We start from the raw sequence: 23851 nt of genomic DNA on the forward strand, positions 1-23851 counted from the left end.
ATAAATGCCAACTCATTTTAGAATTCCAGCACTCTGTTGTTTCACAAATTGAAAGGATATGTTCCTACATTTCAACATATGGCCTTCAGCCATGGTTCAAAATGACAAGATAGATGAGATTCAAGCTTATTTTTCACAGCAAACGGGTGGAAAGATCACTCTCAAACTGTCAGCTGATGTCTGCTAACGAGTGCCTACAGTAGTGAACTAAGATAGACATGAGCACAAACACCCAACAATAATAACATCATTTTGGAAAAACTATCGTTGTATACTGCACAGCATGCTGCAACAGTACAGAGCAAAGTAAAAACAGAAAATGCTCAAAATACCCTGGAGGTCAATCAGCCTCTAAGGAAAAGGAATCAGATTTAATGCTTCTGATTGATGGCCTTTCAAAGTTTGAGACATAATAGGTTTTAAAATAACTACAAAGACAATAAAGAAAAGAAAGGATCTCTCTCTCTCTCCCTCTGAAATGTTGAAATCAATTTCATGCAGAGACTAGTGAAGCTGAGTTTGTTCTCGTTATGATCCATCAGGATCAGTCTGCTCATTACACCACATCCCATAGTTTTGTGCTATTCCCTTCAGTTATTCAGTGATCCTAATTTCAATTTCAAGTTATCAAACCCTAATCTCTTTCTCCCCCTTTCTCTCCATCTTTTAATTTTCCTTCAGTTACCTCCTTCACTGATTTGTCAAGTCTTAGAATATGACTAATCCAACACTGTTTCCTTTGTTGATGATATTCACCAATAATTTTTTTTTTCCTCACCAGTCTGAGAATTTCTTTATCGTCCTTGTGTTCTCTCGAAATGACCCACTCCATCCTTCACCACATCCACATCTCACTATGTTCTGGTCTTTGGATATCTGCTGTTGGCATTTCCCAGCTTCATACAAATGAAACACCACAAATCACAATCAGGACAATGTTTTCCTCAAGACTTTGCCTCACTTCTATGCTGAGCAATTTTTTCAGTTTGGAGAATGCATCCTTTGCTATTGCTATACTAGTTTTTTTTAAAAATATATTTGTAATCATCTTCTCACAAGAAACTCCCTTGGAACTACAGCCTGTTCCAGCTGTCCAATCTCCATAATTTTCATCTTTTTGACATTAACTTTCATTCCGCGAACTTTCACCATTTCAACTGCAAATCTCAATACTCCTGAAAAGGGTAATGGCCAAAAAGAGGTGTTCAGAAGCACAAGGAGATTTGACAGAGTAATTAAGGAGGAACGGTTTCCACTCGCAGGAGCTTCAACCTTCTTGAACTGGCCTACCTGCCCATCTTCCTTCCCACCTATCCACTCCACCCTCCCCTCCAACCTATCACCTTCACCCCAACCTTCATCTATCTACCACATTCCCAACTACCTTCCCCCCAGCCTCACGCCTCTCCCGTTTATCTTTCAGCCACACCCCATTCCTGGTGAAGGGCTAATGCTCGAAACATCGACTCTCCTGCTCCTCAGTTGCTGCCTGACCGGCTGTGCTTTGCCAGCACCACACTCTTCGACTCTGATCTCCAGGGTCTGCAGTCCTCACTTTCTCCTCGGAGCTTCACTAGTCAGACATCACAAATTAAAGGCAACTGGCAGAAGAACCAGAGTGGAAATGAGAATGGTTTTTATGCACTGAGTTACGATAGTCTGGAATGCAATGCCTGAAAGGGTGGTGGAAGCAGATGCAACAGTAAGTTTCAAAAGCGATTAGATAAATACTCAATGGAAACATTTTGCAAGCCTATGGCGAAAGAGCAAGGGAGTGGGTCTGACTGGATAACTACTTCAAAGACCATTACAGGCATGATTAGTCAATTACCTTCTTCTGCACTGTTTCATTCTAATTGCAGGTTGGTTATCTGGAACTTCAGATCAGATAACATATTCTTGGAAAATGCATCATTAGCAACATGCTCATTTCTGATTGCTATATCTTTCACAATATTGCAAATCAATTTCACCACTAAGTTATTACTTTCACAGAAACAGTTATGGGAGAATACACAAAGATCATTTGGTCCATCAATACTGTTCATCCTACAGACTGTCGCCCTCCTCCTCTGGAACACTTCTTTGCAATGAAAATATGGAAATAATGCAATGCATTTTGTCACAGGCCATCCTGGGCAGTTCCTTGACAGAGGACTCTGTTCTCCCTAGCCTGTTCCAAGGGACACACACTGAGACAAATGTCAACCATGGCTGAGGGATCATCAACCCAGTAAAAAATGTTTTTTGGTCTGCCCAAGATACTTGATAAAGGATATATTAAATTTAGGGGCAGCACAGCAACGGTGCAGTGGGAAAAGACCACCATCTAAGGCCTTTCAGCTATAATACAGTGGGAAACTGGGTAAAACCCGCTGGGCTGCACATCTAACATATTTGCAAGTTAATCTTGCAAATATTCATTGTAATTATGAATCTAGTAAACAGCTTAAATATTGGAAGAAACCAATTTAGTTTACAATTTATGTAATATCAAATTTTGTGTGGTCATGTAACATAAATTTAAGTTTTTATCAATGATGTTGTTGGAAAAAAAGACAAAGTGAAAATACAATCCATCAGATTCCTTCGCACAACAAATTGAATTTAAACAGCAACTTTAACATGTTAAAACATCCCAAAGGCAGGTTTTAGATTAGATTCCCTACAATGTGGAAACAGGTCCGTTGGCCGAACAAGTCCACACCGATCCTCCGAAAAGTAACCCACCCAGACCCATTTTCCTCTGACTAATGCGCCTAACACTATGGACAATTTAGCATGGCCAATTCACCTGACCTGCACATCTTTGTGACTGTGGGGGAAACCAGAGCACCTGGAGGAAGGCCACACAGACACAGGGAGAATGTGCAAACTCTGCACAGTCATCCGAGACGAGAATCTAACCAGGCTCCCTGGCACAGTGAGGCAGCAGTGCTAACCACTGAGCCACCGGTCACAGGAACATTACCATAAAACATGTGATACCAAGATACACATGTGATGCTAGCATGGTAACCAAAAGCTTGGTCAAAGACAAAGGCTTTAAGAAGAGATGTAAAGGCAGAGAGAAATATAGAGAAGCTTGGAAGGGAATACTAGGGCCTCAGAAAGCTGCATGACAAATCCAAAAATCTAAGAGGGAATCAGTTTTGACTGAATTATTCTTAATTCTAGTCAAATTAGTAGTTACTTTGAATTATCCAGCACATTCTACCTGAAAGGGTAGTCGAAGCAAATTCAATAATAACTTCCAAAAGGGAAAATTTGCAGGATGATGGGGATGGTGAGACTAATTGGCAGCACTTTCAGAGAGCATTTTTCTCTACTATGCATGATTCTAATACTGGAGCAAAAAATACTGTAATGTGCAAGAGATAATGAAAGCGTTAATTTGCTATACTGCAATTTTCCCAAAGATGAAAACATCCCAATATCTAAGTAACCAAACATTTGAATTTCAACTCTTGAGATATCACTTGCATAATACCGTCAAATTACGAACAAGTGGGCTTGAATGTGGTCAAGAGTAGCTAATGAATTATTCATATTATCTATTTCTAGAACTACAGTGTGTCATTTAGCTTTGACCAAGAGTACTGCAAGAAGTTTCCCAGCTATTAATCACCTTCCTTTCTGGTACCAAGATAATCCTAGGTCAAGAAAACAATGCAAAATAGTGAATCACAGAACTGTATCCCAACTGCGTTGAGAGCAAGGAAAAGGCCAAAGGGTTCATTAAAAATTCAAAATGCATTGATAACATCCTGTTTGGATTTTCTGTCGAGAGTGTGGAAAAGCACAGCAGGTCAGGCAGCATCCGAGGAGCAGGAGAATTGATGTTGCGGGCATTCCTGATGAAGGGCTTATGCCTCAAACGTCGATTCTTCTGCTCCTCGGATGCAGCCTGAACTACTGTGCTTTTCCAGCACCACAGTCTCAATTCTGATTTCCAGCATCTGCAGTCCTCATTTTCTCCTGTTTGGATTTTCTTCCAACTTTAATGAAGGATAAATTAGCAAACACTTCTACACACAAAAGCATTTTGGAATGCTTTTCTGCAAACGGCATTTGATTCCAGATCTCCTTTATTTATTTGAAATCTATGATGGATGGATTCCTGCTGACCAAAGATATTAAATGATATTGGAGTTAAGTCACAGATCCATGGTGCAGGACAGATTCGAGGGGTTAAATGGCCTCCTCCTATGTTCTAGCTAATTGGGAATTTACTGATGGCGCTGAAGATCAGCGGCATGGTGGCTCACTGGTTAGCACTGCTACCTCATAGCACCAGGGACCGGGGTTCAATCCGAGCCCAAGGAGACTGTCTGTGTGGAGTTCGCACATTCTCCCCGTGTCTGTGTGGGCTTCCTCCGGCTGCTCTGGTTTCCTCCCACAGTCCAAAGATGTGCAGGTTGAGTGAATTAGCCATAGTGTTCAAGGATGTGTAGGTCAGATGGATTAGTCAGGGATAAATGTAGAGGAATGGGTATGGGTGGGCTATTCTTTGGAGGGTCGGTTTGGACTTGTTGGGCCAAAAAAGCTGTTTCCACACTGTAGGGATTTTGTGATTCTATGATCCTTCCTTGGGTAAGTAGGTTCAACTCTGTACAGTAGCTCTGCTTCAGATTCATTGGACCGTCTACGATATTAGCTCATCTCAGATGAGGCAGGAGAAACAGCAGCACATCTTGCCTACCTGCTCACTCTAACGAGCAGTGGACAAATACTCTGCAACATACTTATTATAAAGTCTCACATGTGGTGCAGTGGTAGTGTCCCTAACCCTGGACTGAGAGACTCCAGTTCAAGTCCCACCTGATCCAGAGGTGTATAATAACATCGCTGAACAGATTGGTTAGAAAATAGGTTAAATTAAGAAAAATGTCTCACAGGCAAAGTGTGGGCCTAAAATATAATACTGGTTATTTAACAGAGCTCAAGGACCAGATATCGTTGTTTCCTTAACTCAGCATGCAGAAGGAGTTAATAGAAAATTGAAGAGAAATATTTAATAAAGCCATGCAGAAACTCTTGCATCCATACTTCTAGGCTAGAGAACTATGGGCTCAAGTCCCATGTTAGGACTTGTTGACCATAGAGGATACATTTGTAATATGGCCACACAGGTTGACTTTCAACCTTAAATCTTTCCTATGCACTGACTGGCAGATGGTAGGAACAGCAGAAGTCCCTGCAAAAGGCTATGTCAAACCATTTGTGGGTCTTTCCTGAATAACAGAGATTCATCTAATGGAAGCCCATTACTCAAACTCAGTCTTTGGAAACTGTATGAAAAGACAGACAGAAAAAATACCCAGCAGCTATTGTAAGTAAATGGAAACTCTTCCCCTAACAAATGGCAAATAGAGATTACAAGATTTCCTGCACTGATCAGTTGATGCAAGGGGTATGATTTTCATAAGCCACTGCTAACCAGCCCTTCATTTACCATCCACCCCACCCATTTCAGACATGCCTAATTAATCCCTTGATCTGTCGTGTACAGAACATTGTTGTTTGGGGTGGCATGGTGGCTCAGTGGTTAGCACTGCTGCCTCACAGCAGCAGAGACCCGGGTTCAATTCCAACCTCAGCCAACTGTGTGGAATTTGCACATTCTCCCAGTGTCTGTGTCATTCCCCCAAAGATGTGCAGGTTAGATGAATTGGCCATGCTAAAAAATTGCTCATAATGTTAGATGCATTAGTCAGGCATAAATACAGAGTAGGGGAATGGGTCTGGGTGGGTTACTCTTCGGAGGATTGGTGTGGACTTGTTGGGCCAAAGGGCCTGTTTCCATACTGTAGGAAATATAACCTAAATAGAAACCTCATCTTCTGGTAAAGAACCTAGATGATATGTTATATTTTAACCTTAATGACTATTCAACATCGGAAACGTTTAACTCAAGTTGCTGATGCTAACAATAACAAATCTGCAGTTGTGTAGAACTTGTAGCACAGAGCAATCTCATACAAAATTTAACACCATAACTAGTAAGGGAGACTGTAAGCAAGTGACCAAAAGCTTGGACAAACAGACCTAACCTGTTCAATCTTTTGTCTTAAGATAACCATGCCCTATCCCAGATTTCAGTTAAATGAACCTTGTATGAACTGTCTCCAATGTTGTTATATACTTTCAAGGAAGGAGACCAAAATTGCACACAGTACGTATGGCCTCACCTGCACCTTATATATTCACAGCTATATTTGTTAATACACTCATTCATTTAATGTTGAGATTGGCCTCATTCATGTGAGGACCACAGGAATCAATACCCAGGAGGAAAACAGCAGGTCCCTTTGATTGCTTAAGGAATAATCGCTGACATGAGAGAAAGAGTGAAAAAGCTGAGGGAGGGTCAGAGGTCAAGGCTTTGGTGTTTAAGTCAATCTGGGGGAGGCAGCCAGCAGAAGCTTGGAGTAGAAACAGTGACAGACAGCGAGAGCACGGGAGAGAAGGAACAGATTAAAAACTCTGAAAAGATTAGGTTTAAATAATTGCATGAGTTTGCTCATACAGAAAGTAAATTTAGTCCACCAACAGGTTATAATGCAATGCTATATACCTTTCAGTTTATAAAATAAAAGGTTTGCATAACAGATCAACATACACTTGAAATTATATTCTGTTAATTCACATGTCACTTGTTAAAGCAACCAGCTTGCTCCATTGTAATGGACTTTGTGTCAGTGATTTTAATTCAGGCTTCTTACCACAAGGTAGAAACAGTGTGCATGGGACCATGTGTGAGATTATAATGAACAAGCCATGAAATATGAAGTTTCATTGTCATGATCTGTCAAGATACTCTAGACACTCAATGCATATTATTTTCTTAAGTTATTTATGATTGTCATATGTTGTTGTTACTTGTTTTACTTGCATCATCACTCACTCCCAACCTTATGGAATAAAGAGACAATGGTCAGGAGTGTCCAGTGACACTGAATCCAAATATTCAGCTAATGCAATTCTTAAATTTCTAACTGAGAGAGATATGGACAATTATATCATTCAAGATATTTGATACCAGTTAGATTTGCTTATCTTTTTATCTTCAAAACATTTAAATGAAGTTCTGCTTTCTACAATGAATTACATATTTATATCTTTACCTCATTTAGAGCTTACTAAAAAACATGGTCATTCTTTGACTGAGTCTCTAAAAAATATTCCAGTGCTGGACATTATCACATCTGATGAAAGATTATTGAACGATACATCAATTGTCCTTCTCTCTCCACACAGGCTGCACAACTTGTTGATTTCCAGCATGCTCGGTTTTAATTATCACAACTGACCCTGATCTTGTTCTCCTCCAACTGCCACACTCACACAGATCTCATTGGACAGTGAGCAGGAACCCCTTTTAAAAACCATACTTCCATCCTTACCCCTCCCTTGGGTTAGCACACAAATGTATCAGCTCCACCAACTGCTCTCAGCATTCATACAGCACTTTTCCAATCTCAAGGTGTCAAAATAGCTTAGTGTAGGAACTGGGGCGGGCACCCTCTGTGCGCAGAAAGATCCCATAAATGGCAATGTGCTAATTACATTGTTTTTGAGATACTGGTGAAGGGGCAAAAATTGGCCAGGTTACTGGGGAGAATTTTCCCTGTCTTTTTTCAAAATAGCATGCTGGAATTCTGGGAATGCAAGCAGGGTAAGGCTCATTTTAACACCATTCTCAAAGTGCACTTGGTTCCTGTCCCAGTGCACTTTCTCAGCACTGCCCTGGGACTGGAATCAAAAATATTTTGACTGATAGGCAAGTGTGCTACTAATGGAGGCAGAGCCAACTCTGCAAGATCAGGACACTTTATCGAGAGTTATCTCAAATTCACTTACTTGCCCTTTCCCTATAGCTTGCAAACATCCAAAGCTCTTTTGAAAGTAACCATTGAAACTTGCTTCCATTGAATTCCAGATTCTAACAACTATTGTGCGTGTGTGTTTTTTAAAATCTTCCTTATCACTCTCTTCCAGCCAATGACACGAAATCAGTGTCTGACCCTGGCTGCCACTAAGTGTTTCTCTAGTTGTTGAATGACTTGTCAGATTGTCAATGGATGGGGGGGATGGGCAACATTACAGCTGAGAAGGAACAATAGGGGTTTAGTGAAAAGGAATTAAACGTGGGCTTCCTTAAGCTTCAGGTCTATCCTCCTTACAGCCCGGCCTCATTCTGGGAGCGAGAAGCCGGTCTTTACTCTCACTTATTAAAAAGAACCACCCTCCTTCTGCACAGGAAGAGGTCCTGGCTCCTACCTTGTATCTGTGAAGCAAACCCATTTGAAAAAACAACACCCTGAGTGAAGTTACTTAGCGATGGGAGCAATATTCCTTACCTTTTGTTTTATAACGTACAGCTGTTTAAAAAAAAACAGGCAGACGCAGGAGATGAATGTTACGGGGTGTCCAAGGAGTTAGCAGTCATCATGGTTGGGACATCGCTTGTAGCATCTTGCCCACTGCTGACTTGGGGACTGGACCGTCTCTGATGCTGTTATTTGCAGCGACTACATTACAAGCTGAAGCCTAAAGCCCTGCTCCCCGTTTTGTCTCAGCAGCTTTCCATTCGCAAGGAAACCCCCCAAAGCTCTCTTTCCTGCTCCACTCACTGAATCAGCGACGGTGCCCAGAAAAAAAAGGAAGTGAATGGTGCTCAGATTGGGTTAAATCGGCGACAGGAATAAGGTGGAGTTTTACTCCAGCGTCATCAACTTTCTCTCTCTCTCTCTAAAGAGTTGTAAATGTCTTTTTCCCCTCTTCAGCTGTACAACCAGAAGTGTGTAATAGACGACCTCTAATGGACATCTAAAGAAAACCAGCCTTGTTCACACATCTTCCCTTTACCCCATTTTGTGCGGCCGTCTCGAAAATGTGAATTTTATTATTTCCAATTGCTTTTTAATTGAAGTTTTCAACAAAGTCGGTTTAGTTTATTTAAAACAACTGTAAAAACTAGATGTGAACGAGTTGCATTTATATAGTAGCCGTCACAAATACTGCACCTCTCTAAAGCCTCACAGCCAGTGAAGCGAAAGGAGCAGAAATAGACCATTCACCCCGCTCTGTCACTTAATGAGGTCATGGCTGATCTAATAATCCTAAACCACACTTTTCTGCCTTTTCTCCATAATCCTCCTTCTGAAGGGCAATGAATGCTGACCCAGCCAGCAATGCCCACATCCCGCTAATGATTTAAAAACAAAACTTTTGATTTCCTTACTGGTTAATGCTGTCTAGTCCATCCTTGAATATACTTCATGACCCAGCCTCAACAGCCCCCTTTGGGGAAATTCCACAGACTCACTACCATCTGACAGAAGAAATTCCTCTTCCTCTCTCTCAAATATACAATCCTTTATTCTGAGATTATATCCTCTGGTTCTGGACTGTCCCAAACGGGGAAACAGCCGTTCTGTATCTACCCTGTCAAGTCTTTATGTTTCAATAAGGGTCACCTTACATTCTTCTATATTTCAATGAGTACAGGCCCAACCTACTCAACTTCTCATAAAACAGCCCCTCCATACCACGTGAACTTTCTCTGGACAGCTTCCAGTGCCAGTCCAGCTTGATGTTTTGGAGAACATGTTAGTGTAGTGGGTTCTGTTGCCTGTTTCTAAACCTGGAGGCTTTGGGTTCAAGTCCCACACTAGGACTTGATGACAATGGAAGTTGTGCTCCTAATGCCACAATACAGGTTGAGAATCAATCCAAGAGGAGGGATAGAGCTCTATTAACACTGAAACTGAAAGATGGCAATATAACAATCCTACTCTACAACATTCACATTTGTCCTCAAGTGTTGGTATGGAAATTACAACAAGAACCTTCCAAATCAGAGCTAGCAAGTCAATAGCACAAAATCTTGGCTATTGCTCCCATCATCAGAGGTGCTGTCTTATGGATGCAATGTCCCATCTGTCCTCTCAACTGCAGATGAAAGATCCCATAACCTTAATTGAAGATGGTGAGGGATTTCTTCCCTGTGTCCTGACCAATATTTATCCCTCAACTTAAATGTCTATAAAGCATAACCTGGTGGTTGTCACATTGCTGTTTCTAGGAGTTTTGTTTTAATGTGTTCCTTTATGGGGCAAGGGTGTTACTGAAAAGGTCAATATTTATTGTCAAACTGAGTGGCGAGCTCAACAGGTTCAAAGGACACTTAGCAGTTAACCTTTTTTTTTGCAGGTCTTAAGTCACATGTAGCTCAGATCATGTTTAATGGTAGATTTCATTCCCTAAAGGATCTAAAAGATTCACTCACGGGATGTGGGAATTGTTGACTGGGCCAGCATTTATTGCCCATCCTTAGTTACCTTTGAGAATGTGATGGAGAGCTGGTCTCCTGCAGTTGATTCGATCTAGGTAAACCCATAACGCTATTGGAGAGAATTCAAGGATTTTGACCCAAATGATATAGTAGGAACAGCAATATATTTCCATATCAGGATGGTGAGGGGCTTAGAGAGGATTTTACAGGTGGTGTTCTCATATATCTGCTGCCTTTGCCTTTCTGGGTGGAAGTGCTTAGGCATTTGGGAGGTTCTGTCTAAGGAGCGTTGATGACCTTTTGCAGTGCATCTTGTAGATAGTGCACACTGCTGCTACTGAGCATTGATGGTGGAGGGAATGGATGTCTGTAAATATGGTGCTAATCAAGCAGGCTGCTTTGACTTGGGTGGTGTCAATAATCTTGAATGTGATTGAAGCTGCACTATCCAGAAAACAGAGGACTGTTCCATCACAATCTTGACTTGTGCCTTGTAGAAGACCAGGAGAAAGCGACGACTGCAGATGCTGCAGATCAGAGTTGAAAAGTGTGGTGCTGGAAAAGCACAGCAGGTCAGGCAGCATCTAAGGAGCATGAGAATCGACATTTCAGGCATAAACCCTTCATTCAGGACATTCCTGACGAAGGGCTTTTGCCTGAAATGTTGATTTTCCTGCTCCACCTTATAGAAGTCAGACAGGTTTTGGAGAGTAAGGAGGTGAGCTACTCACTGCTAGGACTTGTAGCCTCTGACCTGAATTTGTACCAACAGTATTTATGTGGTTAGTTCAGTTCATTTTGTGGTTGATGATAAGCCCCAGAATGTTAATGGTGTGGTATTCAGTAATGTTAGTGCCATTATTTGGAGATGCCGGTGTTGGACTGGGGTGTACAAAGTTAAAAATCACACAACACCAGGTTATAGTTCAACACGTTTATTTGGAAGCACTAGCTTTCGAACAGCTGCTCCTTAATCAGGTGGTTGTGGAGTGTAAGATCACAAGACACAGAATTTATAGCAAACATTTTGCTTTAAATTCTGTGTCTTACGATCTTATACTCCACAACCACCTGATGGAGCAGCGCTCCGAAAACTAGTGCTTCCAAATAAACCTGTCGGACTATAACCTGTTACTTGCCATTGAATGTCTTGTAGCAATGGTTAGATTCTGATGGTCATTGCCTGGCACTTGTATGGGGCAAATGTTACTTGCCACTTGTCAGCCCTAGCCTGGATAAAGTCCAGATCTTGCTGCATTGGGTATGGACTGCTTCAGTGTCTCAACAGTTGTGAATATTACTGAACACTCTGCAATCATCAGTAAATATCCCCTCTTGTAACCTTCTAATAAAGGGAAGATCATTGATGAAGCAGCTGATGATGGTTGGGCCTAGGACACTAGCCTGAGGAACTCCTGCAGTGATGTCCTGGAGCTGAGATGACTGACCTCCAACAACCACAACCAACCCGCTTTATGCCAAGTATGACTCCAACCACTACATAGTTTTCTCCTAATGACTCCAGTATTGCTGGAGTCCTTGATATCACACTCCATCAAATGTGACCTCGATGTCAAGAGCAGACACTCTCACCTCACCTCTGTTAGGAATGTAGTGAACCAGATATGGTTTTACAACAATCAATACCACTTTCATGGTCCTGATTATTGAGTCTAATCTTCTATTCCATTTGCCTTTGTAATTGCTTGCTACACCTGCCTGTCTACTTTCATTGACTGGTAAACTAGGACACCCAAATCCCTTTACATTTCCTAATATATCACCATTTTAATAGTATTTAATAGTGTATAACTTCACATTTAGTCACATTGTCCTGCATCTCCCATGTGTTTGTCCACTCGCTCAACTTGTCTAAATCATTTTGAACTGAAAATGTGTTGCTGGAAAAGCGCAGCAGGTCAGGCAGCATCCAGGGAACAGGAGAATCGACGTTTCAGGCATAAGCCCTTTCCTGAAGAAGGGCTTATGCCGGAAACGTCGATTCTCCTGTTCCCTGGATGCTGCCTGACCTGCTGCGTTTTTCCAGCAACACATTTTCAGCTCTGATCTCCAGCATCTGCAGACCTCACTTTCTCCTTAAATCATTTTGAAGCCTCCTTGCCTCCTCCTCACAACTCACGATCCTGCCTGGTTTTGTATCATCAGCAATAGACCTGGAGAAAGCTCCATTTATGTCCACTCTCTGTTTTCGGTCAGTGATGGTACCTCCCAGAATATGGTCAGAGTGGCTTCCAAGCACACTGATGGCTGGGTCCTTTCCACCATTTTGATTGGGAAATCTCCCCTGTTTGTCTTGATCAACCTAAGATGGTGCAGCAGGTGTCAGCCTAATAGTAACCAGGACAATGCTGGCTGTGGTTGCAAACAAAAACATTCGACCAGTTTATACATTCCTAATTGCCTTTCAATAATCCATGCAGAAGAGAGGCAATACCTTGGCTTCTCATCCTCATTTTGCAACCTCTCTGTGGCTGTGGGTAGTGTTCAGCCTGAGTACACAAATTGTATAAGGTACTGGGAAGCTTGAAGTTAGAGCCAACATATAGAGTAAACATTGTAAATAGAGTCAGAGAGGTATACAGCATCGAAACAGACCCTTCGGTCCAAATCGTCCATGCCGACCAGATATCCTAATCTAGTCCTATTTGCCTGCACTTGGCCCCATATCCCTCTAAACCCTTCCTGTTCATATACCCATCCAGATCCCTTTTAAATATTGTCATTGTACCAGCCTCCTCCACTTCCTCTGGCAGCTCATTTCTTTACCTGCACCACCCTCTACATGAAAAAGTTGCCCCTAAGGTCCCTTTTAAATCTTTCCCCTCTCACCTTAAACCTATGACCTCTAGTTCTGCACTCCCCTATCCCAGGAAAAAGACCATGTCTATTTACACTATCCATGCCCCTCATGATTTTATAAACCTTTATAAAGTCACCCCTCAGCCTCCGACACAGCAGGGAAAACAGCCCCAGATTATTCATGTTCTCCCTCTAGCTCAAATCCTCCAATCCTGGCAACATCCTTGTAAATCTTTTCTGAACCCTTTCAAGTTTCATAACATCTTTCCGATAGGAAGGAGACCAGAACTGCATGCAACATTCCAAAAGTGGCCTTCTTCACTATCCTATCTACCTGAGACTCCACTTTCAAGGAACTATAAACCTGCACTCCAAAGTCTCTTTGTTCAGCGACACTCCCCAGGACCTTACCATTAAGTATATAAGTCCTGCTCTGATTTTGCCTTTCCAAAATGCAGCACCTCACATTTATTCAAATTAAACTCCATCTACCACTCCTCAGCCCATTGGCCCATCTGGTCAAGATCCCAGTGTACTCTGAGGTAACCTTCTTCGCTGTCAATTACATTTTCAATTTTGGTGTCATCTGCAAACTTATAAATAACCTCCATTTACGTAAATAACAAAAAGCAGTGCACCCAGCACCGATCCTTGTGGCACACCACTGGTCAAAGGCCTCCAGTCTGAAAAGCAACCCACCACCACCTTCTATCTTTGAGCTAGTTCTGCATCCAAATGGCTAGTTCTCCCTGTATTGCATGTTTGTTCATTACAGGAGAACACCCACGATAGGACAATGAATGTGTATACAGGTGGAGCTGTGGCCAACATCCATGTCCTCACTCCCAATGAGGAGACAATCTGGCCCTCAGAGAAGACTAGGACCATTCCTGAGGAGATGCAGAAGCATCCATGTCCCATGAAACACACAAGTACCACACTTCATTTCACAGCAACTCTCATGTGAACCCCACTGTCACTCTCAATCATTACATACCATTTCTAGCCTCTGGCCATGATGTCTTCTCTCCTCCTTTCATCTTGCAGGATTTCCCTGGCCCACCCTCAACCTCTGCAAAGGCTTGCCTGGCCCCACCTGAAGATCCTTCCCTGGTCTCTGAGGACAAGAGAATAGAGGCCTCAGATGAAGCATCAGCAAGGCAACTCCTGCCTGTCCCACCTCAAATGCGGCTCAAATACTGACAGCTTAAGGTGAGAACCTTAAATAGAGTGTGAGAGTACACAATCTGGTGAGCACCTCAGTGTGACAGCTCTTTGGATGGCCCGGGGGAAACAATCTAGACTGTTGTCTCTCAGAGGACTGCTGGAAAACCCGCAACTGCTCAGCTCCAGGCAAGAGAGTACTCCGTGATGTTGGCTATCAGTGATTTCATGCACAGCGAGGAATGGCAGTAGTAGAGAAACATCTGGGATGCAATGTCCCTCATTTCCCAGAAGCTGGGTCAGTGCAGCTAATCCTACTACCATCTGCCTGACTCCACAGAGAGAGGGAGCGAGAGCCTGCATACAGAGACTGACCCGACCCTTGGGGGGGCTACTGGAAAGGTACACAAACCTGCACTTCATCACCCTCAGGACTGAACACATGTTGACAGGGACACATGGAAATCTAACCTCAGTTTAGGTACCCCATTCTCATAAGGAGACAGGGCAACACCTGGAGCTACCCAGGCAGACGTGGATCCACATACAAGCCCCTCGGCAGTTTCCAGTCAGGATACTGTACAAGTGGTCAGACCCTCCACCTCCACCCTTACTGCTTCCTCCCCCCACCCCCCCACAACGCTGACCCTTGGAGCTCGAAGCTGAGAAGGGCCAACTTGCGTCAGAATGTCTGGCCTATCTAGACACAAGCTCCCCGGCGTCAGAGCTCCCAAACCTCCAGGGCCAAGGGACTCCATTGCCAAGCAGACTCACTGCACCTTATTTTCAGAACCAGTGACTACTGTAAGACAGAGGGAAGAGAAAAAAAATAGAACTTTTTGAGGACACTTTGGGCGGCATGGGTGAAAAAGGTTTGTACGTGATTGTTACTTTCTGCATAAATCATCGAGATGTTAGCTGTCGTGTGTTTGAGAGTCTTTACATTTGTGCATTCGCGAATTTCATTTCACCATCATCGGCAGATGTTTCTAACACAGCCTGGGCACAAAATTCTGGAATTCTCTCCTTAAACCTCTCCACCTCTTTCCCTTCCTCAAGTCTCTCCCCTCTTGAAGATAATCCCTAAAGGAAAATCTTTGAACAACCTTTGTCACAACATCATTATTTATGATATGGAAAGACAATGGTTAATAAAGCCAACTCTTTAAAAGATTCAAACATATTCAAGTCAAGAAGATTTCTTTGAGTAAAGCAGCTTTGAAGTAAACAACTAAGATCACTTATGTAAGTAAGTCGTTTCAAAACATACAGGAATAGGTATATATTTAGATTTTAAGATCTACTGTATTCAACAATGTAAGCAACAAGTGCAGGCCATGAACTCTGTCCTCCATTTTGTTTTTTTTTGCCAAGTACCACTTTGTATCTTTTTTTCCATGTTTTTTGCTTCAAACAAAGCTGTCATTTGTTCTACCATTAACACTTACTGTACATCAATGTCTTGTTTCTTTACCACACCATTGACATCCTCTTTGCCTTTTGTTCCTTGACGTCATTGTCATTTAATCTCATGCTTTCTCGAACCTACCCAGAACTTTCCCTTTTCTTCCATCTGACCCTCCTCCCTTTTTGAAACAGCATAAACCCATCACATTTCAACCTCTCTTTATTGACAAAGAAGTGTCATGTTGAAATCAAATAGTAACTCTGGGCATAATCTTCCCAGCCCTTGAGCAGTGTGGATATTGGCGAGCCAGTCGGGAAAATATGGTAAGATTGGAAAAATTAGGTTCTCTACGTTGAGTAAAGTGTCTGATCCTGCATCCATTGTTTGAACAGTGAGGGGATAATGTGGCCAGTGTGTGACAAGAAGCTTACTTGCGGCCATTTGATTGCATTACCATTCTACTAGAACTTAATTTTGTCTCATTGATATGCAGTTTTCTAACCTCATATGCACCAGGTAAAATCTAGATGGTAACAATTCGATATGGAAGTCACAACCAGTAGCTGGCAAATCCAGCCTGCCACTTCCTCCTTTGGAATCCTATCTTATACAGGTGTCCCCGGTATGTCAGGTTACGGTCCATGGGCAATGACCACCTACACTGCCATCAGAAATGCATCAAAATCACTGCAAATGCATGGCACATCGCCAACTCAATTATAACAGAGTCCTTCACTTGGGTGCTGCACTTTGGAACAGACCAGCACCTTCAATTACAATGCTGCTGCCAGGAAACTTTGCGCACAAGGACAAGCACCATCTCATGGCATGGACAAGGGTCCATCTCACATGCTGCCTTAGCGTTCACTCACTCTGCGCCTAGTTGGATGCTTCCAGCATCTTGTCTAGTCATACGTTTTTACACTCTGTCCCCACAGACAGACCTTAAATGCTCACAATATTTTAGTCTGCCTTGCCTTCCATTTTAGCGCAGTCTCAAAGGTAGTTTCTCTATGCTGTCAGCAGTGGTCAGTCAAGGGGGTAGCCAACTTACTGCATCACCATGCTACATCAGTGTTACACCAGCTCCTCCACCACAGACAGAATGTGCAGCATAATTCCAGCATGCTGTGCTCTGTGTAACTGGAGCCGGCAAAGACAGGATATGATGGAAGCTTAAGAGCTGAGAGAGTGGTAGCAGTTTTCTGAGGAGGAACATCACCTTCAGCATAATAGAGTGCTGCAATATCAGATGCAACAACACAGACACCTTAATTCCCACCCAGTTCCATTAGAGATAAGTTGGATGAAGTGACCACATTTTGACTGTAAGTTTGTTACTGCTCATAAGGCAAGTGCTCCCTTCCTGTTAGTATAAAGGCAGGTTGTGTTTGTTTCTTCATATTATAAAAAACCATGAAGGCGGCTTTCAGGTGTGTTATGCTCCCATGATAAACAATGAAATGATGTTGGGCTACACAAGGCATTGGGAGTACAGTAGCACTCATTTAGACAGGATTCTAAGATGACATGATGTTAAAGACGGAGCTGAAAATGTGTTGCTGGAACAGCACAGCAGGTCAGGCAGCATCCAGGGAACAGGAGTATCGACGTTTCCGGCATAAGCCCTTCTTCAGGAATGTAGAGGGAGGAAGAGAGCTTCTTCAAGGAAGGCATCTTTGTAAGAGGATTCGCAGTAGGTTAAAATCTTCGAGGAGAAAGTGAGGACTGCAGATGCTGGAGATCAGAGCTGAAAACGTGTTGCTGGAAAAGCGCAGCAGGTCAGGCAGCATCCAGGGAACAGGAGAATCGACGTTTCCGGCATAAGCCCTTCTTCAGGCTTATGCCCGAAACGTCGATTCTCTTGTTCCCTGGATGCTGCCTGACCTGCTGCGCTTTTCCAGCAACACGTTTTCAGCTCTGATCTCCAGCATCTGCAGTCCTCACTTTCTCTCAATGATGTTAAAGACGGGTAAGCTTTGTAGCCTGGTTTTCTTAAATAGCAGTGAACTTATCAATGTGCACTCATTTTTGCAATGAAGTGTCAGCTATATCACCTATGTTCTGTTTTTTAGTTCAGATTTCCAGCAATCACAGTATTTTGCTTTCATATTATATGAGATCTTTTAATCGGCAATACAGTGACTAAACAAGTCTGGTTTAACACCCTTTCTGCAGAGGGCCAAAAGATTGAACCACAGGAAGAAAGACATTTAACACTTAGTTAATGTTAACTATTATCGGTTCTGATATCTCCTTATGGCGGTCGGCTTTAAATTTTACTGGGTAGTCACACTCCTGGGAAACACCTTGAAACATTTTGCAGCATTAACAGATGCACAATGAAATTAGGATGAGCAATTATAGAACAGCGATTCAACTTGAAATGGGGAATTATACTTAGTAAAGGTAATGTTCAGAGGTCTCTTGACAGAGGTATTCAAAAGCCAGAAGGAGCCTGAACAGAAATAAATAGGGAGAAACTGTTGCCACTAGCAACAATGTCAAAAACCCAAGGACACGGACGTAAGGTGTTTGACAAAAGAATCCTTAATGATATGAGGAATGTTGTTTCATACGGCAAATGGTTAGATCTAGAATATATTTTCTGACACTGATGTTGAAGTAGATTTGATTGTGCTTTCAGTAGGCACTTGGACTTTATTTAAAAAATACACATTATTCATAAAAATATCTTTATGTACATAGTTACTAAAGTAGTTCTACCCTGTACAGTAGCATTTGGAGAATTTGACTCTATCCAACAAAACAAACAAAAGGCATTTCTCACTGGTATAAGACTTTATATATATTTGAGGTACTGGGAGGGTCCAATAACTGAACAGAATCCCATTGTACTTTGACAGAAAGACCTTGGATAGTGTTCTTTCTCTACTACACCTTGGCAGTTGCCCCAAACTTTAATGTCTCCCTCAGCACATAGTCCTGGACCTTGGAAAGTGCCAGTCTTCAACGCTCAGTCAAGGTCTGCTCTGGAAGACCAACAAGTCTTAGGCACATCAAAGAACATCTTTCACCAAGTTGATGGTTCTCTAGGTGCAGTTTATGTTTGTCCCAGTGTGGATCCTGGGAAACAGACTGTGGAGCACAGAGTCCCGCATCACAGAGCTGCTCGGGACGAACCTCGACACAAACCAATGCTTCTCTCTCCTTTGCAAAGGCACATTCCAGAAGGAGATGTGTGACAGTCTCTACACCCATGGAGCCTCTTCGAGGGCAGCGTGTGTTGGCACAGAGAGTCCGGGCGTACAGGAGGGTAGCGCCCTTCTCACCACCAAGCAATGTCTCGGTGCCTGTTGGGAAGTTCTGGTGATGAAGCTTTCTGCCAAATGACTTTGACAGTCTGCTCAGGGAACAACCTGACAGAACCCACCCTCTCCTCCTGCAGGATCTTGAGGATGCTACATGCTGACCATTTTCTGATAGAAAGGTGTTTTTAAACTTGTGGTCAAAAGCTTATTCTTTGCAGGTTTCCCCATGAAGGAGAGGTGATACAGAACAGTCTAACTGCTTGGAGCATTTCACGGTGATGAGGCCAGTCCCACCCTTCACAACACCAGGGCCGGTAAAATGTCAGTACATAGTGACACTTCGTGTTTGCGTACTGTCTATGCACAGCTTGATGCAGCTACACACAAAGGTGTCCATTGGGAAGAGGGCGGGGTTGGGTATGTTCTCCACCTCCCCCGTCCAGAGTTTTGTACATGGTGTCCCTGCAGACATGGTCCATCTGAGACTTCCAGATGAAGTAGAAAAAGGCTTGGGTGACTGCACCAGCACAGTTCTGGGGATGGGCAAGATCAACACCATGTACAACAACAGAGAGTACCTCACATCTGACGACCAGGTTTTTTACCTGCAATGGAGAGAGAGAGGTCCTCCGAAAAGACTACCTTTCTGCCTCACCTTGGTGATACATTCCTCCCATTTCCTGTTCCAAAACCCAAAGTATATGGCCTTGCTCTTGCCTCGATTTACCTTGACTCTCGAGTTGGTTGCAGGGAGGCTTAGACCTGCAGGCCTCCACTGTCTGGAATAGTCACCCCTCTCAGGCTCTCCTCTTTCCTGATAGACTCAGGTGAAAGCTTTATGCAACACACAAACAAGGCAGGAGAGTGTGGGAAGCCCTGCCTGATTCCAGATCTGATCGAGAAGCTTTCTGGTTACCACCCATTGATTACACCAGCATCATTAGTGCAGTGTCAAAGACAAAAAGATCCAATTGTGGATTCCCTTCCCAAAGCCCATTTTGGAAGCATGTCTCACAGTAGCTGTGCAATATCCTGTCAAAGGCTTTCTTCTAGTCCAGGCTGATGAGGCAGGATTCCACCCCCTATCCTGTATGCAGGACGATCCCAACAATGAGGACCACAAAGCTCTCAGGCACTTCGATAATTATCTGAAGTGGAAAATGTTGCAGGTTTACAGCGAAAGGACCAGGGAATGGAAGTAGACTTACTTAACCTTATCACTTTTTCATTGTTGACAGCTAATTATGCTCCATTACTGCCACTGATCAGATAAATAGGAACATAGGAAATGACTTGTCACCTGCTTTAAAGAAACAAAATACAGTTGATGAATGATGAACTGGGATGATGTCTGCATCAGATAATTCAAATAAAGAGACATAGTAATTGGAATAAAGTAGTCAGCCCTTCCAGCCTGTTCCATCACCCAGTTGGAGGATGGTTGATTTCTTTATTAACTCCATCTGCACTGCTTGGTACTGTAACCTTTCATACCATGTTTGTAATATGAATCTATCAATCTCACAAATTGACATTTCCAATTCAACCCAGAGTCTCAAGAATGTTTTGAGTTCCAAATTTTCAGTGCTGTGAAAAGGGCTTTCTAAAAGACCTGGCCCTAATTTTGAGGTTTCTCTCCTTCATCTCGGCTCTCCCCACCCAGAGGAAATAATTTCTCCCTATCAATTTCTTTAATCATCCTTAAACATATCAATTTAATCACCCCTTCACCTCTGTATCCAACAAAATACATACCTCCTTCCTATAACATATTCTCACAACTTAACCCTTTCAGCATTGTGATGTCATACTGTGCCACACTTCCTTCAAGGTAATATCTCATAAGGAGCTGTCTGAAACTATTTGTCTGAAACCAGGCAATGTTTCTTATGTTTGAATTGAGTTTTGGTTCTTGAAGTCAAACAAAGTTGACGGAATAAGAAAATCTGCTGCTGGAATTGTTGGTTTCAAGATCCAGCCTGTACTCCATGTGAGAAAAGCAAGTTTTACTGTCATTTCAGAATACAAATATCGAGGTTATTTTTCATAAACTTTATCTCATAAACTAAGCTAAGAAGGCTGGATCTGTACAGCAATGGATAACATTGCCAACAGTTTCCTGGAAGGCCTATTACTGTTAGAGAATGAGACTCAGAGGGAATTGAGTCAGTCACATTAATTCATAATTTTGAATTTGGGTGGGCTTCATTGGTACCAGAGAGAAAAAAAATTGGATTCCACATGTATGTGGGTGGAAATCAGTTTTCCTGCTAAAAAGCACAGGCAGAACTTTAAATAATTATGATTAATGTTTCAACACCAATGTGCTTTTATATAGTGCCTTTCATGTTGTAAAAGTCCCAAAGGGTTTCACAGGAATGTTATCAAACAGCAATTTGATACCGAGCCACATAAAGTATTGCGACAAAGGAATGCCAAATTCACAGTAAAACAGTAATAAAAATACACTTGTTTAAGATCTCCTATTTTTTCAGGCAAATTGAAAGATAAATAAGCTTTCAGAAATGAAATGTAATTAAATCAGAATCTATGTCGAAGCAAGAGACAATTTCTTTGCTTTGCAAAGACTTACCTTTCGATCAGAGAGGACTGTTCAGAATTTGTTCTTGTTAACTTGAGCACTTGAATGGAATGGATCATTCCTCAGGAGAAAGCAGAAAGAGTTCAGTCTTGGCTTCCAACTTACTTCCCCTGTGTTTAAATGGTAACAAATTAATCTCGGCAATTCACTTTTTCAAAACAAATCTCTACAAATCAAAATTGTATTTTTTTTTGCCCTTCACTTTAAAGCACTGTTTTCACTTCTTCTCACTTAATGTTCAGTTGTTGGAACTCCCTGGAATGTAACTAAGTCTGACTTCAGCCGGGATAAACACTTCCCATCTTCCCAACTCCTTCCCATCCAAGCTGCAGATCTACTTCTTCGTGTTTTTGTCTGCTTTTTATGCAGGGAAAGGGGAAAAGACAGTGTCCGGTGGTCCTCCCCCTCTTGGGTCTGGAGGAGAATAATTCAATGTTGTTCCTGATTTCTGTCAACAGGATCTTACTTCAGATAACATTCCCCTGACAGGGCACCTTACTCAGGATGGAGTCCTGCATTTTACTAATGCTTCCTCTTGCAAATCATTTCCCCCCATCCTAATCACAAAGTAAACACTTTACATTGATCACAAACACTTTTTTCACACAATCGTCCTGCGATTAATTACCTTAATAGAGCCATGATGTACCAGAACTAAGCAGAAACCAAATTAGGGGCAGTTTTCTAACCTACAGCCTTTGCGAAGGCATGAACGCTGGTCATCAGTAAAAGAAATCAGCAATAACTCAGGCAGTAGCTCTCTCTCACTTCTGTGAAGAACATTGTGAGTTCAAGAGGTCAAGCCAGAGATTTGTGCACAAAATCCAAGATAATACGATGCAGTCCCAATGAAAAGCTGCATCGTCAAAGGTGCATTCTTTTTCAGAAGAGACATTAAACTGAGGGCAAATCCTGGTAGATACAAAAGATTTAGGGTGTAGGTTTGCTCGCTGAGCTGTAGGTTTGATATCCAGACGTTTCATTACCTGGCTAGGTAACATCATCAGTGGCGACCTCCAAGTGAAGCGAAGCTGTTGTCTCCTGCTTTCAATTTATATGTTTGTCCTGGATGGGGTTCCTGGGGTTTGTGGTGATGTAATTTCCTGTTTGTTTTCTGAGGGGTTGATAGACGGTATCTCGATCTGTGTGTTTGTTTATGGCTTTGTCGTAGGAGTGCCAGGCCTCTAGGAATTCTCTGGCATGTCTTTGCTTACCCAGTCCCAGGATAGATGTGTTATCCTAGTCGAAATGGTGGTTTTTTTTTCATCCGTGTGTAGGGCTATGAGGGAGAGAGGGTCAGCTAGCCACAAAAAAACACGACCCTCTCTCCCTCATAGCCCTACACACGGATGAAAAAAACCCATCATTTCAACTGGGACAACACATCTATCCTGGGACAGGCTAAGCAAAGACATGCCAGAGAATTCCTACAGGCCTGGCACTCCAACCACAATGCCATAAACAAACACAAGATACCATCTATCAACCCCTCAGAAAACAAACAGGAAATGACATCACCACAAACCCCAGGAACCCCATCCAGGACAAACATATAAATAGAAAGCAGGAGACAATAGCTTCGCTTCACTTGGAGGTCGCCACTGATGATGTTACCTAGCCAGGTAATGAAACGTCTGGATATCAAAACTACAGCTCAGCGAGCAAACCTACACCCTAAACCTCAACCTGAGCTACAAACCTTCACAAACGTTGCAGATACAAAAGATCGCATGATGCTATTTGAAAAAGAACAGGAGAGCTCTCCTTGATAGTCTGATCACTGTTTATTTCTAAATCAAACATCACAAAGGAGATCTCAATCATGTTGCACAATGTGGGAGCTGCAGAAATTGGCTACTGCACATAATGATAGTGACCACACTTTAAAAGTACTTCATTGATTGTAAAGCACATTGAGACATACGAGAACAAGAAATAGGAGCCGGAGCAGATAGATAGCTCATTCAGCCTGCTCTACCATTCTTTACAATTATGGCTGATAGTGAGCTTATTAAACTGCCACATAAATGCAATTCTTTCTTTTTGTGTGAAGCAGCACAAATATTGTAGTTTTGGCGTCAAGCTGCCATGCCTTTGCATAACGACCTGTCGATTAATTGGGTTATCTTCCTTTGAGCGATATTGTTCCATTAGCACCACTTAAATGCAAGACATATAGAGTCATAGAGTCTTACAGACGTACAGCATGGAAACAAACCCTTCGGTCCAATCCGTCCATGTTGACCAGATATCCCAACCCAATCTAGTCCCACCTGCCAGCACCC

At 42.5% G+C, this 23851-nt stretch overlaps 2 protein-coding genes across 5 annotated transcripts in view; one reads left to right on the forward strand and one right to left on the reverse strand.

Moving 5' to 3' along the window:
- Positions 1-21886, reverse strand: part of cemip2 (cell migration inducing hyaluronidase 2) — a 93191-nt gene extending 71305 nt beyond the window's left edge. Inside the window, exon 1 of one of the 4 annotated variants that reach the window (XM_087995884.1) lies at positions 21558-21886. The gene's annotated coding sequence lies outside the window, so the exon portion shown is untranslated. Of the gene's footprint in view, positions 1-8363; positions 8643-21557 lie in introns of those variants that run through there. The other 3 variants (XM_087995888.1, XM_043716504.2, XM_087995893.1) reach the window with 3 other exon arrangements.
- LOC122563096 (TBC1 domain family member 15) overlaps positions 1-23851 on the forward strand; it is a 204816-nt gene that overhangs the window by 126843 nt on the left and 54122 nt on the right. The gene's annotated exons all lie outside the window — the stretch shown is intronic.

This window comes from Chiloscyllium plagiosum, unplaced genomic scaffold (assembly GCF_037043375.1).
Source record: "Chiloscyllium plagiosum isolate Xiang-an unplaced genomic scaffold, Cpla_swu_hap1 HiC_scaffold_2, whole genome shotgun sequence".
NCBI classification, from domain to species: Eukaryota; Metazoa; Chordata; class Chondrichthyes; order Orectolobiformes; family Hemiscylliidae; genus Chiloscyllium; species Chiloscyllium plagiosum.